Consider the following 20,418-nt stretch of genomic DNA (forward strand, 5'->3'; position numbering starts at 1 on the left):
ATTCTTCAGCTACTTATGGATCACATTTAAATAATTCTGCTTATTTTTATTCCCATATCACTTTTGAAGCATACTGATATTTGTGTTCCCTGAAATAAAGGAGAATTTCCACTGGCAATGACCCCCTTTGTCTCCCTTTTTTACTTTCCATAAACCTTCCTTTTTAAAGTTGACATTGTGTATCATTACATCCTCCTGATGTATCTGAAATAAGTGCTTACCTCCACAAGGATAAACTCCCCTAGATTAATTACACAACATTCTCCACTGTGTCTAGAGCTTCTTTATAGCACCTGTTTAAAATTGTTTAAAACAGGAAGTTGTGCAGAAGCTTTGTATAACTTTACGCCTCCCAGAATGAATTGAACTCTTCTCTTTCTATGGTCCCTTCTTGGCTTATAAAATTCTGTGTTCCCTGTGATTTTGCTTATACACACACACACACACACACACACACACACACTCACACACACACTCACACACACACACTTTAAATTTTGCAATGTCTTCTTGCTTTTAGTACTGCCATTAAGAATATGATTTCAGTAAGGATGTTTATTTCTGGGAATTTTTTTTCTCAGAAAATGCTAGAATTTTCTTCCTTGGAAATCATTTGCAAATTTTAACATAGAAGGCCTGATTGTGTTTTTATTTTTTCTTATAAATCTTGTTTTGTAACCTATGAACACTTCAGATCTGATCTTATTTTTTGTTTCATTTTTTAATATGACTGATATTTCTAGTCATAATTTCAATTATTCCCTTGATATTTTTTCCTTTCATTTTGGAGCTCTAGGTATATATATCAGCACTTCTATTTCTAGATTGTCTTTTGATATATTCTTCTTCATACAACTTATTTTTTTTCCAAATCCTTTATGGGTGAATTTCTTGACTTGATTTTTCAGCTCACATGTTTATTCCATATAGCTGAATCAAATTGATTATTTAAACTATTGAGTTCCTTATTTCAATAATTATTTCTTTTCACACCCAGATCTCTGCTTGTATCCTCTTTAAAGCTACCTAATGCTGTTTTGTGTTTTTCTTTAAGGATACACTTGGTTTTAAATTTTGTCTTCCTGCACCATTAACTCTCTCTTCTCTGTGGTTGGTTATTCAGTGAGTTGCATTATTTCTATAACCTCTGTGACTAGAGATGTCTTATTAGTGCATTTTATGACTTTGTACTACCCTGGAAGCCTCAGCTGTAGACTTTCCAATAGCAAACATTATATGGGTAAGAGGGTTAGAACTTTAGCCCTGTGATGTCTTCATCTTTGCTTTGCCTCTCTTTAAGTATCCTGCCAGGAGATCTGTGCCTTGGAGAACTTCTCAGTGGCTTTGTTCTGAGTGCAAGTCTTCTGTGGAAAATTTTCTAGCACATGGTGTGGGATAAATGTTTAGAAAAGTAGGGCCTCAGAAACTACTCTTTATACATTTTGTTACCATTCTTCTGCTTGGCTTTCAGGAAGAGAACAGTGTTATGATGCATCTTCATAATTCTTCACTAAGAATTCTGCTTGTTTGCTGTTATGTGAAAATAGCAGTGCCCAGACACTAAGAGTTAGGAAAGATAGATCAGAAATAGGGATCTGTGTCAAAGTTTCTCTTGTGTTCTTGACATATAGCTGTTGTCCATGTGATGGCTTCATTGTCACAGTTAACCTGAGCCTACTTCTGTCTTCCTCTAGGATTCTTATGCCAACCCTGTGATTTGAACATTGATAACTGTTTGTTTCATTGCAGATAGTTTTGAAAAGTCAGGTTTTCTTAGTGCTTAATATATTTGTCTGTTCTCTCAATTGTACAGTCTTCGAAGAAGAAAAACTTTCTTAATTTTTTAAGAGAGGATGACAAAAAGATAAGTGTAAACATCATTTGTGGGACTTTTCACATGTACCCAGAAAAAGTGCTATAAATTTCACTATTGTGATAGGCATTTGTATTCAAGCCAAAATTGTGAATCACTCACTTTTACATAACAGAATTATTAATAATGTCTACCTTGAACAATGGAACGTCTAGATAATTTTCTTTTAAAATATCATAAATACTAGTTGGGGCTGGCATATGTGAGGCACTGGGCTTGATTCTCAGAACCACATACAAATAAATAAAATAAAGGTCTATCACCAACTAAAAAAATATTTAAAAAATATTATAAATATGTCAACCTGAAATTAAGAGGGAATCCCATACCTTTCCCAAATCCCAAGCCAAAGCAAAAATTTGAAGACCAAGAAAGCAGTACTGAGAGGCATCCACAGGTATCTAAGGAAGGAAAGGAAGGAAAGAAGGAGCGGGGTAAGATGGGAAAGAAGGAAGGAAATTTGCACATTACCCCCTTCAAGTGGCCCAACACACCATAAAGACAACCTAATATTTGCAGAACAGTGTGCCCAGCAGAACTGGGGCTGACCGCTATGCCACCATCAGGATGACAGGACCCCTGAGCCTGCCCTGGATAGGGCAGGAAATAGCACACCGGAGCTCATGGTCCACAGAAAGGCCAACAAGCACCAGATCAACAGGCTGTGAAAAAGCTCTGTGACCTGGAGGTGGCCACAGTCAATACTAGATCAAGCTGGATACAGAGAAAGCACTGGCCCCTGACTGATCCTTTGGATATTGCTGGCATCATCTAATCTGGGTCCAGCTGACTAAATCTAAATAGATTGTTTTCTTAATGTTAAAAAAATTAAAAGCTATATATTTCATATCTTTACTTTTAATTATGTACTTGTCAGTTTAATTTTTAATGGTCATTTCAGATTTTCAATCACATTTTCCATTACTTTTAATATACACTCTTAGGCTTCATTCTATATTCTTTTCTTTTAAGAGAGAAAGAGAGAGAGAGAGAGAGAATTTTTTAAATATTTATTTATTTAGTTTTCAATGGACACAACATCTTTATTATTTATTTTGATGTGGTATTGAGGATCGAACCCAATGCCCCGCACATGCCAGGCGAGCATGCTACCGCTTGAGCCACATCCCCAGCCCCTCTATATTCTTACTAACAATTTGAAAGTGGCTATCTCTAAATAAAGTTTTGCTACCAAAGTGAAATAGTTCTGATTTAATATAAAAAACAGATTTATTAGAGGACGAGAGACCCTAAGGTAGCCCTTAGCTGGAATACTACTGTTCTTTTAAACCCAGTGAAGTTGAGGTTTTAAAACATCTTACGTGTGTATATATTAAATTTTACATTATAACCCTGCATGTGTTTAAAGGCTGTTCTACTTTAATATAAAAATATGTTTCCTACATTATGAAAATATGTATTGGTTTATGAAAATTATATCACCATACTTTAAAAAAAAGATATTTCTTAGACTTACAGATAATAATCGTCTCTGACTTTATCATTTTCCCCAATCATCTGAAATCATAATAAACAGATGGAGTTGAGAAGAGAATTGACCCCTATGATATCTACAAAGAGATTTATTATGTGTTGTAGATGTGACTTATTTCTGACTATTCTCTCAATGGGAGGGAAAATGAAAGACGAGAATTATCTTCTCTCACAGAGATGTGCTAAGTGGAAACGTGCTAAGAGATGTGGTAAAGAATGTGAAGGATTAAAAATAGTAATGTGTTGTGAGTGTTTTGTTTTACCATGTTTGTTTGCTCCTCGTGAGTTATGCTTGATATTATTTATATATCAAGTTTCCTTATGGGTTGTACTGAAGTCAAAAATACATTTTACACAAATAATAGAAAATGAGGGGGAAGGCAGTGAAAACATAGCTGAGAGATAATATCCTACCTAAGCTTGTTTGTGAGATTATTAATTAACTGAAAGCAGGAAAGCATTGTGTCCAAACCCTGTGTGTATTGCAAAGGGGCAATTTACTGGGAGGGACTAAATGGGCAATTGTGCTGTGAAACCACAATGAAAAGATTTAGGCAGAAAACAGCTTTCTGAAAATCAAAACTTTTGATGTGTTGGTGACATGAAATTGATAGAGTTAGGTGGAATAATTAATCCTGCTCCTTCTCAGACGGGCACCTCCTTGAGGTACACATTAGGTATTACATTGAAAGAGGATTTAGTAAATTCCATTTTTTACCTTTTGCAAAACTACTAAATATTTATACATCTATGATTAATCTTCTTGGGTCTTATCCAAGGCTGGAAAATCTGAGAAGTTGATCAGAATCATACTGTTTGCATTCAATAGAATCTATACTATAAGGTGCTGCATGATGCATAATACACATTAACTCAGCTCTGAAGGAGCCCACTGCATTAGTGTAATTTCAAAAGCAGGGCTCTAAGTTTTGACTCACCAGCTTTATCTTCACTGCTTTGCAGCCAAAAGCTTTATTTTACAATGGCTATGATTCTAGACTCCTGTAGTTCTTCAAACATCACCACACTTAGAGGAGCACCACCATAAATGTTGTAATACAGAGACAATGTTTCCCACTTGTGTGAATGTATTACTAGATGCTGAGATTCTTCAAAGCAGGCTTAAGGAAAACTGATCTGTATTTTGAATGTGTTCTAGGAAATTTTGTTTTTCTTCATCCTTTTTGCATCATTTGTGAGAAATTTGTACATACCTGTATGTATGTGTATATATATATATATATATATATATAATAAAAATATAATGTGTAATATGCTTAGTAATAATAATATATAATAAATGTATGCATGAGTCTGAGTATATATACACACATATATGTATACATTACTCTGTTTGTGTGTGTATGTGTGTATGTGTATGAATGACCTTTCCTGATGTAATAAAGATTATATACCTATTAAGTAAGCCAACATGCTGTCAAGCTTCCATAATGAGCATGTTGATGGTAGATTCTCTTGATTTCCCATATAATTCTGTTTTAACTAAATGATATTTGAGTACAAAATCCACTTGTGTGTGTGTGCATGCATGTATGATTCACATTTCAATTATGCACAATCCTCTGATAAAAGGGGTCAACAAGCTTCACCATATGACATATTAAGATGAAAAACAGCATAAAAGAAAAGAGACTGATTTACTGTTAATAATGTATGAAAGTAAGTGGAAATAAGTCAATGGAAAGAACTGAAAATTTAGCTATTAGACACTTTAAAGTATAAAGATTTTATTGTGGAATTTTTTTAGATTGTTGTCTATGCTTCCAAAATGGAAATACCAGTTTCATTGCCTGAGACCTTTAGAGAAAATCTCCCCAGAAACAATTTGGGAATGGAAGGCTTAGGAATAATCTTTCTTTAAAGAAATGGCCTATCTGACCTAATTCTGGGGGTCTTTCCTTTTCGTTTTCTCTCTCTTTTAGCACTTGGAGAAAAGCTGCGTGGGAAGCAAAAATTTCTCTTCTCACTACGTTTTGCACATTGTCAGAATTTATTAACACAGTATTTTCAGAAGAATGACAGGGTTATTAGACATTTCATGGCAGAAACTCAAAAACAATCTGCATCCTGTTTGGTCAAAACTTGTAAAACTTTCAAGAACCACAGAAGCAACAGTGGTCTTTCAATGCATGTGCTAAATGAAGATATGCCAAGATGATAGAAATTAAGATTGGGATAAAAATTGAGAGTCATATGTGTAGTCATATTATGCATTAGCATGTATGCAATAGAAGCTATTATAATTTTTGATAAACAAAGAATCACAAAAAATATATCAATACCTTCACTTAGAAGGTCAAACTTATGGACCTTTCATTATGGAATATGATTAGCCAGTCCCATGCCAGAAAAATCAGTTAAATGTTTTTTTTTGTTTGTTTGTTTTAATAATACAAATGCCTACTTAAAATGCAGTCAGCAAATACATAGGTTTCTTTAGTATTCAATGCACTGATCTGATCTCTTATTTCTTTTAGTATTTCATGGAATTGATTTGATTGATAAGTATATAATTATACAATATGGATATACAGTAGAATCATTCATTGGCAGAATTGTATTAAGTTTGAGTTCTCATAATCAAAACAATCTAAATGCTACTGTATTTTTCAACTGAAGAGACTATAGCTAATGTTTTTCAGTTCAGTTTTTGATTTGTTTCATTTTTTCTACTACATAGATATGTGCATTTGGTGAATCTTATTTTCATCTTATATTGTCTGGTTTGAAATATGTGGCTTTTAAAAAAATCTGTAAAATATAAGGGCCAGGGAGGTAACTCAGTACTTGTACTTATCAAGCATATTCATGTCTCTGGGATCAATCCACAGTCATGCAAAAAAGAAAGAAAAAAAGAAGAAGAAGAAAACAAGTTGAATCTAGATAAAAACACAGATGACCATTTAGCTTGATTATGAAAGAAGAAAATTTTTATATAAATCTATATTTACATCCATGTTTGTAAATGTTTATATACTTGCCCAACTAGTTAAATTTCATTAAATATCTATTCGTCTTGACAACAAAATCTAGAAATTGTGACAGATGCTAGTAATCAAAGAATTAATATACATTAATCTCTTTCATCACAGAGTATAGACAAACAGAAGCAGGGAGATGTAAAATAAAATATATTTGTGCAAAGGAGTCACAATTTTTGTGTGTGTGTGCCAAGGATTGAACTCAGGAGCATTCAACCATTAAACCACATCCTCAGCTCTATTTTTTTTTTTTTTTTGTATTTTATTTAGAGGCAGGGTCTCACTGAGTTGCTTAGTACCACCTCGCTTTTGCTTAGACTGGCTTTGAACTTGCGATCCTCAGGTTTCTGCCTCCCAGGTGTGGGCCACCTTGCCAGGCAGGAGTCATGATTTTATAACTAACCTGTGTATATCAAAATGGAGTATAAACAAAAGAACAGGGAATTCACAGTAATGGGGAGAAGAGAAATGCGTGAGGAAACTGCAAAATTTGGCTTGTTATTTCTTTGTTTCTGTGTTCCAAATTCACACAAGGGTTTGATGGGCCAAGCATTGGGCATTTCAGAGAAAGTTAAATTACTTTTACCATTATTGTTTATAGAATAAGGGCATCATTTCAACTGTAAATTGAGAGTGGAAGAGAAATCTAGTGGGAAATTTCCAAATAACAGGATGATTATTAGCTTCTGTCTATAGAAAGACCAATCATTTGCCAAAATTATGAAATAATTGATTTTCTCTTGGTTTCAAAATTACAGCTCTGTTATTTATATTTACAGTGTATACCAAGTCCCCAGATTTTCGTGCTGTCAAAAATGCTCTGCTTTTCCAGGCCCCCTCAGAATTGCTTGTGCTTTGCTTCTCTCTGCTCTCTCCCATCTCTTAGACTTTGTGCTCCATTGCTCCTCACTTAGTGGTTGATGAAAAGCAATCTGATAAGCTAATTCTTACTAAGGTTTAATTACTTAACAGCTTGATTATTAAATCTCCAAGGGTATTTGGATTTTGAATAGAAGACTCTTGGATGTTAAGTCTTAATTCAATAGAATTAATTAGTGAGTTTTTGGTAGGGGAAGATATTTTGTTGAGGCCCAAAAGGTGATTGGCAGTAAGGTTTCAGAAATACTCAAATCTCTTCACACATCCAGCAACACCTAAACAAGGAATTAATAATAGATGATATGTTTGTAGGGAATAGTAAGCACCAGTGGGAAAAAAAGAAAGTACTGCATTTGGAATTAAATTCCCATACATGCCATCATCTAAATTGATACTTTGGATACTTTACATCTTGGGGTCTCTATTTTCTCCTCTTTGCAATAGAGATAGCAATTACACTTCCCATGGCTGTTAGGACCAAATGAGAGAGAGGAAAATGGCCCTTATAAAGTGTAGGTGTGTGTTGTTATTATTCTCTCATTCAGAAATATTTAGGCTTGTGTGGTTAAAATCAACTTTTCCTAGTTTTTTTCTCAATTTTTAAAAAAGTAGCTTTAAGAATAAGCACTAGAGAGATGAATAAATTAGTACAGTGAAGTATGTATCAGTGCACACACGAGTTTTGTAAATGTATCACCTTCAAGTTTTTAAAGAACATCAAGAAAACATGAAAAGAGGAACCATTGAACAAGGACAAATTAAGAAATGAAAGTATACTATGGCTCTATGAGTAGCTCTAGAAGGAGTAAAGATAAAGATTAATTGAAGATTACAAGAACACCAAAGAAAACTGGGAACTTAAGTTGTTTACAGGATCAAAAGATGGAGAGATGTAGATATATTACTTAGCATCTGTAATATAATTATCATAAAACAGTAAGAAAAGCAATGATTTAATCCATTTTAGAGAATGGAACATAGATAATAACAATGCACTATTTCAGATAGAATGTTAAAATCAGTTGAGCAATTTGGAAATACATATAAAAAATTGGCATGTAAGACCTATCTTTAATCCAATAGTTATCTTTTACTTATGCAAACTTGCAGTTTTATTTTGAATAGTGATTAGAGACAAAGTGAAGATCCATCTGGAAGGAATGCTTAAAATATTTTAAAATTGAAAAGGAAAGGACATGTCAGGTAGTGTGTTGAGGCCGAGACAGGAGAATCGCGGTAACACAGCAGCCTGTTCACAGAGGAACTCACCATTTCTTGGCAGAGGCACAGTGATTGTGAGAGCCTTGAATGTGTGTGTATCTCTATAAATGATATTTAGGAAATCAGAGGAGATAAGAGGAAAAAGGCAAACATTTTTATTTATTAATAACAGGAATTGTAGATTCTAGACTCCATAAGTATGCTCTATTCCATAAAAGTATGTCAAGGATCTTCAAATATGTGTTTTGATATTTTTCTGTTGTATTCTAAGACTTATTTGTCCAAATTTAAGTGACTTATTTTCCTGATAGAATTGTTATCCTTGGGGATCCAAGAAATGTCACAGATAACATCTATTTTAATTCAAGCTGGGAATTTTAGCAAAATCTTTGGGATTCTTTGGGATGAATGGAGGAGTAGGGACTTTATAGTCACTTAGTAAACTTCTTTGGAATTTGAATATGAGACAAAGGGAGAGAATCACTTCGAATAGAATGTTCTGAGGTAAGCAATACAGAAAGAGATAATTAGCAGTGAGCAAGTGCCAAGATGTTCAAGTCAGTCTTGAATGCAAATATATCAGTTAAACCTGGGTCAATTTAATTTTATGTAATCTCTCCAATACTGGGTTTTCTCATATCTCATTTAAGAGTTAAAATGATGCTGCATTAAGGTGGTTGTCAGAAATAAATATTAGCTAAATGAAAGTTGCTTAAAAATGTGGCATGCAGAAAGCATTGTATTAAAAGAAATACACAGAAGATGTAATTAATTACAGGATTTTAGACAGAGAGGCAAATCAGTAGCTTCAGTAGCAGCAGCAGCCCACACTGCTGTAAGGAACAAGAGGTCTTTTCCTGAAAAAGACAGGCACAAAGCACTCTATATGGTTAAAGTTGATACACTAAAGATATTGATCATTTATTTGTATATGCTTTTCCTTTATCTAGGATGTTTGGCTGTGCAACTTCTTGGTTTTCCTTTTAACATTTTCTTCAAGTACTTTTAAAATGAGCCTTACATATGAAAGTTACACTTAGAATACATGTTATCTCTTAAGAGAGCTGAACATTATTATTAAATAAAAATGAAATTGTTCTAAATTATCAAAATAAATACGAAATGATTAAATGTAGTGATACCACATCCATAGGCAGGAAACTTAACATCTTGTGCTTTTGTTTCTTTATCAGTAGATAAAATTAAGGCTATGGTGATTTTAAATAACAAGATCAAGATAAAATGCTTAGTGTGGTTTCTAGCTGATAATGAGCAATCATAAAAATGCAGTTAACATTTTGATCAGTTGAGGAAATTAGTAAACACCTAGTAGTTGAAACTCCTAAGAATGATTCATTTTTATAAGTCAAAATCTTGTAGTTAATAAAAATTCTGTTTGATGCAAGATGGTGAAAATACCCTGAAACAGATAATAGACTCTTACATTGAATTATATGGAAATATGCTATTCCTCCCAAAAGAGAAATAATTATTTTACTGTGTATAATTAAGAGTTCATCTAGGGAACTCAGTTCTGGAAGTATTTTTATAAAAAGACAAACTTTATAACAATGGTAAAGTAGCAGAGCAATTGATGAGTTTGGTTTGAAAAAGAGAAAAAGAAGTGTTAATCCTCAAATGTCTAAAAATTTTGTGTGCTTGAAATTAGTAGCAGATTAAGTGAGGAAAGTTACAGGAAGCAGATTTAAGCAAGTACATAGATATTAAACCAACCTGAAAATTTAGTGAGATAGTTTAAGGATCATAAGTTTTGTTTTGTTTTTTGTTTGTTTTTAGTAGCTTTTAGTGATCTTTATACTCTACATGGGATTGCAAATACATAGCATGCTTCTCATCAGGGTACACTGGACTAGGGCACATATTTTCAATCAGCCAATGGTTTTTTATTTGTTGGTCAATTGTCTCAGAATCCAAATTACTTGTCAGACACCAATAGCCAATCAATTTGTATGTCCTTCTCCTCTGTGTGATCTCAAAGATACTAATACTTCATATCGATGATGGAATTAATTTTATCATCTAGGATTCAGGGCATTTGTTCTCCCCTTATTTATATAAAAACAAAATGGTGAAATTTGCAACCAATGTTATAATGTCGATCTCTTAACAATAAAAGATGTTGCGATAATCCTCAATTCTCTACAAAATCACCAGATGGTATGTTTTCTAGAGAAGTCAAATTTAAAACATATTTTATATTTTGCAGTACAACATAAAGCCTAATAATAAGATCTGAATTCTGCAAATACTAGACAAATCTGCAAGTATAAAATTCTTCTCTCCTAGCGAACATCCTGTGAATTCATAAATATTTACATATTACAAGTTATAATTATGTAGCACTGAGGAAAGGGGAAAATGTAACTGTATATTTATATCCTACAATGATATAAAAGAACATTCATAAATTACAAATGTGCATTGTTCTAAGAAGGGTACCTACTGAGCTTTTGTATCTTAAGGCCAATACATAAGACAAGTTTCTACACCCCCCTCATCAGTGGAATGAAAAAAAATTATAATTGTAAGTTTGAATGACTATTGATTGCTTATTATAGTTTCTATTAATAGCTTTAAATGATTATGTATGAGCACATCATTGTAGGTATTTGATAATGTAGAAGGGAAAGTTTGTATTGCTGCAGGGATAATCCTCCTTAAGAAACTGACAAGCATGATTATAAAAAATACTGCAAAGTATGTATTTGCTTTAAAACAATTGCCTAAAATAGTTCATTTAAATGCTATCTTGTTATTGCTTTTCATATTAGTTGGCTTGCCACAGCAAGTTCTGTATCATAGATTAATCTGAACACTAATAAAAGTCTGCTAAATGCAAGAGGCTTTAAGTTTAGAAATCTGTTGTGCATACATTAGTTTTGAGTTATTCCAAAGATTTAGAAAATGAAAATTGAAAACTATTGCCTATAAATTTGGCCTTATGTTTCCAAAGGAATCATCACCTTTAATAATTTTTATTTCAGTATTTATTTTCATATCCTCCTTTTTAGTATTTTAGTTCAGAATATTCAAGTATTTTAATTACTTCCTGACTACATTTTTATGCCTATCTCTGCAGGTGCACTTATACATTAGAGTAGATTCAGCTCTTAAATAGTCTAATCTCTGAGGTTGACAGCACTTATGTAGCAGTGACCTCCAGTCATCTGATCAAATTTGGGGTTACTTACTGGCTATAATCAAATATATTCTCATCTCTTATTTGAACAAATCATACAGAAATTGAATACAATTTTTTATGAACACTAGCAAAATGTTCACTTCTCTGATAATTTTGACATTAAAATTCCATCTTAATAATCCCATCCTTCAGGCTTTGAAGACTCTTAAGGTATTAAAGGAAAAATTATCCTAAGCAGTTAGATTATAATGTATTTAAAGATTAGACATTTCATGTTGAATATTAACTGCTCCACTTCCCAGGAAAAGAAAACTATGCTGATTTTCTTCTTCTATAATTTATACATTTCAAAGGATGGCTATCCAAGTTTCAAACCATGGTTACAGGAAAACATTTTAAAGGACTTAAATGCAACACAGAGTTTCACAAGTGTCCGTGTGACATATTTTGATAAATTCAAAATATCTGCAAGTTATTTAATTTTATTTCAAAATAACACACAAAAAAACTTATTAAAAATTAACAATGGCAAATGCTTTACTGACAGTAAAATTTTTAAGTAAAACAGTTAACTCCTCTGTTGACAAAAGTGACTCTGCACTGTATTATCCCTAGGTAATGAGTAAGAAATTCATTGTATATACACATTATTATGTACAATAAAGAAATTAAAGATAAATGAGAATTATCAGATAAGAAAGTGACTTACATTGTTTCAAAGCTTAAAGGGCAGCTGAGATATCATCAATTACATTCTAATTTTAGAAGACCTACCTCTGACCATTCATAAAGGCCCAATCCTATTTTGAAAATTCTCCAAGAAACTTTATGAGGGTAAGCAAACATTTCAAAGATTTTCAAGATTTGTTTAAACCTTGCTTTGTTTTTGTGACTAGGTTCCTGTAAGTTACAATCTTTCATTATAATCTTATTGAGAAGTAATTGAAATAAAGGAGATTTTGCAAAATAACAAAACTCACATTTTCAGTAGTATGATCCTGCCTGTATTACTTTTGACAAAAAGGATGTAATAAAAATAATGACTTTAAAAATGCATGATTTATCTACAACATATAGTCTGCTGAATGTATGATCCTTCCATTGAAATTTTTGCACTCACTGGCAAGTAATTTCTACTCATCAAGCTCTGTTTCTTTAAAGAAATAAAAAGATAGAAATAGCCATTCCCCATAATTCCTCATAGTGGGGGTGTGTGTTTGTCTCTCTGTGTGTGTGTGTGTGTGTGTGTGAATGAAAATCATTTCATGCACTTTGTTCTGGTTGCACTTCTCTTAACTATTAATTACATGGTCTAGGATTGGACTCCCCTAATAGTAAACTCTGACCCTACATTCAGAATTGGAGAAACACCTGTATGTGAGTGGGAAAGTAAGAATCTAGGGAAAGCATTTCAGTTTTTTTTTGTTAATATATAATAAACCACTCAAAATTAATGGCTTAAAATGGCAAACCTGTGTCACACCTGACACTCCCCTGTGTCCATTGTGATCACCTTCTTTGTTTTTCAGTAGGCCTTGCAAGAGAGCTCTCATGGGGTTGTGGACGATAATGGCTATGACTGGTACATCAGTAGAAGATATGGGTATGCGAAGACTAGTGTTCTCTCTCTCTCTAGGTTTTGGGACTCATCTATTTAATATTTCTTCACTAAATGATTTCTCCACAGTCTGTGATCAGAGTACTTATATGGCATCTCGAGACTTCTAGTGGTGCTAAGAAGGAAGTAACCCAGACATTTTAAATTTTAAGCTTGAGACTGCAAGTGTCACTTGTGCTTCATTTTGTGGGTTGATGTGTTAAGGTCTGTAAACAAGTCAAAATAACACCTGGTATTTTGCCAGGGGAATGTTAGAGTTCGTAAACAAGTCTGGATGGTGCCTGGCAAAATGCCAGAGGGAGTGGTTTGAGAAATAACAAAAGCGAGTCATTAAGTGTGGAGATTCCTTATTGGTTGACTGATGTATCTAGTTTATGCTAATTAAGATAAGCTGTGCGAAATGTATAAATAGCTCTGTTGTCCTACAATAAATGGCTTCCACTCCTGCTGTATCAATGTACACAAGTTATTCGTCACCCCCCAGTTATTTTGCCCAGCCAGCCGGGCTGTGGCATTGATGGAATTCACAGGGCTAAGCCAAAGATAAAATGAGATGAGAATATTCAAGAGCAAGAACACTAGAAAAGCTGGTTCACGAGGAAGGGTCTTTGGAAACCAGTACCCACAAGAAGAGTGTCAATATATTGTAGTTAAACAAATAGGTTGACTGTGGGTAACTGTCTGAATCTTGGTGCATAACACTGGAAAATGTATGGCATACTTTAGAATTACCTCACCACAGAGGTATGCAGGCTATGTATTTATACACTAACTTTTATATGGTCTTATTCAAGGGATGCATTTGCAGGAAAAAACTTCCTGGCATCTTAGGCCTGCAGATATCTTAGCAAAGGCACATATCCAGAGCCAGAGAAAACCCTATCAAAGAGTGTTGTCACTAAGTGCAATAAGGACTTGTCTGAAGGCAAGAATCTAGCCCTAATGGGATTTGGGATATGTGTATAAAACATGTACAGCTTATAAAAATCTTGCTCAGCCCAAGGGGAAAAGATTACTAGAGTATTGTAAGTTTTAATGTTTACTTTCTCCATTTGTATTATAATTACCCCATCCCAAGAGGAATAGCGCCTATGCTAAATTTTGTTTAATTGTATTTTTGCCTTTAAAAAAAGAGTGTTTCTCCAACAAGGGTATCTATAAAAATTACATGGGTTAGATTTTTCTTTTTTGGATACATAAATGGATGGATACTGCATGCATGCTTCTGCAGTTTTCCTGCTCATTTTATATTGCCTTTCACAAATATGTATTTATGCTTGCAACTGGATTTTATTTATTTTTCTCAGCTTTATACTATTTCATTAAATAAACACATGGCATTTAATCAGTTCTCTGCTAAATATTTTTTTGTATGTCTTAGAAAACATAAAAGTGTGGATGTCACCATTTTGTTGGGATAGGTTAGGGATGCAATCCCATGTTGCCCTGAGTGATGGAAAAAGGAAAAGAAAATATGGAAGGAATATAAACAAATAAGTTTTGGGCAATATGATGAATGTCAAAACTTCAAGAAAAAATTCATGGAGGATGTCTCTAACCTGGTTGAAAGTCTCCACCATACATGAGAATGCTCTAGAAAGAACAACTAATGTGTCAGAGCTCCTCCTCATTAAATTTACCAATTTTTTAACTTACCTCACAATATACTAACTTCTAGCATTTCTGTATTGAGTCCCTATTTTAGAAAAAGAGTTGCTGAGGACAATCGATTTTCATTCTCTAAAGGCAAGTATTCATAGAAGTCCTCAAGTGGAGAGAGAGCCCAGAATCTCCACAGACTCTCTCAGGTTGAACTTTAATACTGAGATTTTATATAATTTATTAAGTAAATACTTGTAGCAAGTTGTCAATAGGCAACTTTTCAGAAGTTAAGGAACTTTCTGGGTAATTTTAGTTTTCTCAAGTACAACGTCAATATCATTGTTTTATTGCTGTTTTGGGATATCATATACTTTTTCTCATTTAATGTGATGAATTATATCATTCCATTATTGTCTATTGAGTCAACTCTACATTTTTGACATAAACAATTTGGATATGATATATTATCACTTTGGGGAATGACTGTATTTGATAGCTTAAATTTTACAATTGCTTTCATGTTCATGAGTGGAATTAGTTTGAAACTTTTTTATTGTATTTTTGTTATCTTATTTGGTGTCAAATTATATTAATCTCGTAATAATGACTTGGTATATTTTTTCCATGACTAGAAAATTTGGTAAAACTGTTAAATTTAAGATTCAGTATTATATTGTGCTGAGATTCTCTAACAACTGAGTTAACTGATTTAATAGATGTGAGTCTACTTTATTTTATATTATTTCTTAAAATAAATTTGGTGAATTGTATAGTCACATTTTCATTTAAGCTTTTTTATGGAAACTTCAAATTTAATTGATCTTTATATCTTTTGTAGTTATGAAGCCACTTTATTTCTAATATAATTTAGTTCTTCTTTCTGTTTTTCATATTGATAATGTAAAGTTTCCTTTGGAAAGCTCATTTTTTCACTATTTGGCATTTTTATTTTTTTGTTTGTCATTAGCTTCTGAATTTATTTTTGTCACTTTCTACTACTTTTACTTTGTCCTGGTGGAAAGAAGGACTTAATTAGGCTATCCATTTAAAAATTTCAAAAAATATGTTTTCTTTATTTTTTATGAATATTTTATCCTTTATTATCCAGTGTTTTAAAACAACACATTTTTTTCCTCACATCTGTCTCAGGTATATCCGACAAAACTCAATCATAGTATTCTTAAAGGTTAGTTCAAATTTAATTTCAAATGTATGTTATTCTTATTATAATTATGGTTTTCATATGTAAATTCTGATATGTGTTTAGCGCCATTATTTTTTAAAACTTCCATTTTAATGTTATGTAACCAAATAATGTGCTCTCTATGACATCAGTAATTTGAATTTACAGTTGAAACTGTTTTTTTGAAATATAATGATATATATATGCCATTTATAAAAATGTTAATACATATATAGAATTACCCAATAGTTCATTGTACTATTTTATGAAGTTCATTAGTTACAATATTGAACCTACCTCAATTTTTTTCTTTTTTCTGTGCTGGGTCTTGAACCTAGGACCTCATACATGCTAGGCAACCACAGTACTATTTAGCTGTATCCCCAGCATTTTATTCATCTTTAATCAGCCTGTTCAATCAGTCATTGAAGAACTATGCAAATATCTATTATAATGGCAGAGGATATAATTCTATCTTATAATTGTATCAATTTTTCTTTATATATTAAATGTTATTATATATATAGAACTTAGAATTATTGTATCAACTCACATATTGAATGCTTTATAATTAAGTAAGTCCTCTATTACTCTTTAGTTACAGTTTTTTGCCACAAGTCAGTTTTCTCAGAGGTTAATCCAGAGTTTTCACTTTCTTAATTGTTGCGTGGTCTTTATTAATACATTGACTTTCAATTGCTCTATATTCTTAAGTTTTATGTATGTCAAGTCTCCCTTTGTTTAACTGAAATATTTATCCCATTTACATTAGTTTTGATTATTGATATATTTCATTTAAACTGCATGAAATTACTACATATTTCCCATATGCCTTGTTTCTATGTTTCTTTTTATACCTCCTCTCAACTTTGATCACTTTTAGTCTAATTTAATATGTTTTTCTCATTCAACATTTTTTTGTTTTGTTTTGTTTCACTTTTTGGAAGTTTCTCAGTCTTTTTAAATTGATAGTTATTTGAAAGTCATACATAACCAAGTTTTAAATTAATTTACCTATACCACAAGTATTAGCATTCTCTAGAGGAACAGAAATAATAGGATATGTAATGCAGGTAACTCACATTGGCAAGAAATCTATTTCACTCAATGTACCATTTCAAATATCAGTCACTTACAAGGTCACTTTCACTGAGATGCTAGAATAAAATTTAATCAACTTTCTCAATTCTTAGTGTCCCAATTGAATTGACACATAAAATTAGCCATCTTAGTACTTCTACCTGAAGTACTGAGTCTTGGGATACTTTATCTAGAATTAAGCAGCTCTAAAGAAATATGTACTCTTGTCCATAATTTATTTATATTATTTTATTGTAAAATCAGATATTGTTCTTATTTTTACTCCTGTATTTACCAATAATGCCATTCATTACTCCTTATCATCTGAGGCTGTTTTCATTTTACTTGTGGTTTGCCTTCTTAAATTTATTTCAGTGATATTCACTTGGTGGCCCACTGTTCTGCTTAGTTTTCTAATTTTTGATACACTTATTTGTATGAAAAATCCTGTTATTTATTTTTTTCTAGATATGTAGATGAAGCTGGTAGGTCTTAACTTTTGTTTCTATTAGTATTGTGTTTTCTCTCAGCATTATAAATCAACCTTCATTTTGATTGTCATTTTGTTCTGACTTATTTCTTCCTTCTCTTTTTTCAGTCTTTAAAATCCTATTAAGAGCAGGAGTAGTGGAATATTCTCATTTTTTGATGATCACTGTCCCAGTGTGAATTTCTTTGCATTTATCTTTCTTCTGTATGTGTGTATTTATGATTTCATGATTTGTGGGCAATTTCAATTTTATATTTTTTCTAGTTATCATATGTTTCCCCCTTTATAATTTCATGTGGGAGCTATGGTTAAACCAACAGAGCCAAATTATTCTGCCCTCCATTCTTTTTAAATTCTCTCTCTCTGCAACCCCCAAATCCTCCTCCAGATAATTTTTACATTGTCTTTGTTGGAGCTAATCTGTCTTTTTAGTTGTTTATATTCACTTTATGTTTTTCTTTTGTAAAGGACTTTTCATATACAGTTATTTTTATGTGTCCCTGTTATTCTTCAGGCACATAAGTATGATTATTTTGTATTCTTTATCTAATAACAATTTTTATGAAAATTTTTCTTTTTTTGACATATCATACATTTGAATCAGATGGAATGTAGTTTCTCATTTTATGAAAAAATTTCTATTGTTTGTTTTTGTTGCTGATTCTCACAGTGCCTTGTTTTTTGTATGAATGTATGTGTGTACATGTGTGTATATTTATATACACACATCTGTGTGTGAGTGTGTGTGTGTGTGTGTGTGTGTGTGTGCATATGTACTTTTTTATGGTGATAGAGTAACATTTTCCATGGAGTGTTATCTTGTAAAATGTTTGGCTCTTGGGTTGAAATTGAGTTCCTTCACCAATATTTATATTTTCACAATGCCATTCCCTTGAGGTTTCTACTGTCACAAGAGCATTTTAAATTAAATTATGGACTTGATAACCTTTTCAGGCTATAAATCATGAACTCAGAAAACAAACTTGTCTGACAGCCCTTCCAGATGATGAATTCTGAGGGATCGTGTTTCCTTCACAATCCACTGCTGTCTGAGACAGGTAACTTTCCAGTTGACTCTTTCTTCAAGGTTGGATTATTGCCCATCCACCTGTCTTCTCTAAATATGACAATTTGATTACTTTTTTAAAAAAAAATTAGGGGTATGCTATTAAACTCTCTTCCTCAATGGTCCCTATTATTTACATCCTATCCTCTTTTCCCTTAGCAACCATTAAAGTAGAATTGTGAGATCTCCATGATTTAACAGAAATCATAAGGATGAACTCTAACTTTGGTATTTATTTATCATTCAGAATTTTAAAATTCAGTTCATATTTTAGCTTCATAGATTTTTATTTTGTAGCACTGTATTTAAAAATAAAGTTTATATTCATTATGTAAAAGTTTACTTTTAAAAGGGTGGGTGTGAGTTTTACCAACCAAGGTCAAATAAGCTAAACTGAAATGCCATCAGTTATTATAGTGGAAAACTTTAATATAGAAATTTGTTAAACAGACTTGAATACAGAGTAGGCAAAATAAGAACACTGAGGCAGCCTGGAGGTGGTTATTACAAAAGGAGCTTTCATGCCTTGGACTGTGAAACAGGAGATGATGGAATTATTAGAACTTAGAAATTTGTAGGAGTGGTCTTAAACTCAGAGTACACATAAGACAGTGTCTGAGGAAGGCAGGGAAAATGGGTTGATCTAGGCCCAAAAGCTCCAAGGAAGGAATCTAAGGATGCAAAACTTCTAAAAGGCCCCCTAAGGAAAAGGTGCTACAGAGGGAGTACAGCTTAGTTGCTTCTGGTGCATGAGAAGCCTAAGGATGTTCTCTGCAGAGCTAGAAACCAGATTTTTGAGTAAGGACTGCTGTTCAGTTAGTGATGGTATTTTTGAAGGAGGTTAATAAACTTGAGTCTAGAAATATCAGGAAAAAATCTTGAAATCAGACAAAAATCATCACTGCCATTATAAAAAACACTGGCTACGTCAAGCTAATTGAGCAGGGAAAATAAACAGAAAAACATCCTTCTCCTGTTTTGCAGACTTACAGAAGTTCTTTAGTACTTCCTTTCAAGAAAACCTAACAAGGGCCAGTGAAGTTCGAAGAAAGGTATTTGTAGAATCCTAGTCTCAGCCTTCGTGGTTAATTGAAGGTAGGTAATAATAAGCTAATTTTTTCTTCCATCATCATTATTCTCCAAGGATGTGGTCCATCGACAATTTAGAGGACTTTAATTGGACAATAACAGTTAAATATATTACTACAGCAGTGAAATAATTTGGTAAAATATATGTCATATAATTCCCTGGCATTTTAACTTATAGTTCTTTATGGCACTGTTTTTCACTACCACAGTATCGTTTTCTGGCATCTTTGCCAGAAGAGAAATTTAGCCAGTAGTGACGCCTCCTAATAATACACTGCTGAGAGTTGGAAGATTGCTTGCTTCCTCTGTTTCCCCAAGGAGATGGTCAAGAAGGAGTAACTTGCCTTCAGGGTGAATGGCTCACCAGCTGGCTCTCAGTGAATTCAGGGTGGTGTCTACACCACTATCCTATTGGCTGCCATGACTTGATTATGGCTGGCCACAAAGTCATCAGGGGAATTGGAACAAAATCTAACACATTCTCTCCTAAGCAAGCTTTTGCAAATGTGAACCCTGACACAAAAGAACTACTTTTGTAACAAATATTTTATTTCTTAAATAATAAGCTTCTATTTAATATATACAGAAAGGAAATACTTTTTCTACGAGTGTTAACCAAATTTTTACTGTGATCAGATGATGTATCAGTCTATGCATG

General features: G+C 32.7%; 1 long non-coding RNA gene across 1 annotated transcript in view; it reads left to right on the plus strand.

Annotated features, from left to right (window-relative positions):
* LOC120893033 (uncharacterized) overlaps positions 1 to 19,791 on the plus strand; it is a 27,047-nt gene extending 7,256 nt beyond the window's left edge. Inside the window, exons 3-4 of the long non-coding RNA XR_005737951.2 lie at positions 18,560 to 18,663; positions 19,656 to 19,791. This is a non-coding gene — a long non-coding RNA (uncharacterized LOC120893033). The remainder of the gene's footprint in view (positions 1 to 18,559; positions 18,664 to 19,655) is intronic.
* Positions 19,792 to 20,418: the final 627 nt, after the last annotated feature.

The sequence above is a fragment of the Ictidomys tridecemlineatus genome, chromosome 7 (genome assembly GCF_052094955.1).
Source record: "Ictidomys tridecemlineatus isolate mIctTri1 chromosome 7, mIctTri1.hap1, whole genome shotgun sequence".
NCBI lineage: Eukaryota > Metazoa > Chordata > Mammalia > Rodentia > Sciuridae > Ictidomys > Ictidomys tridecemlineatus.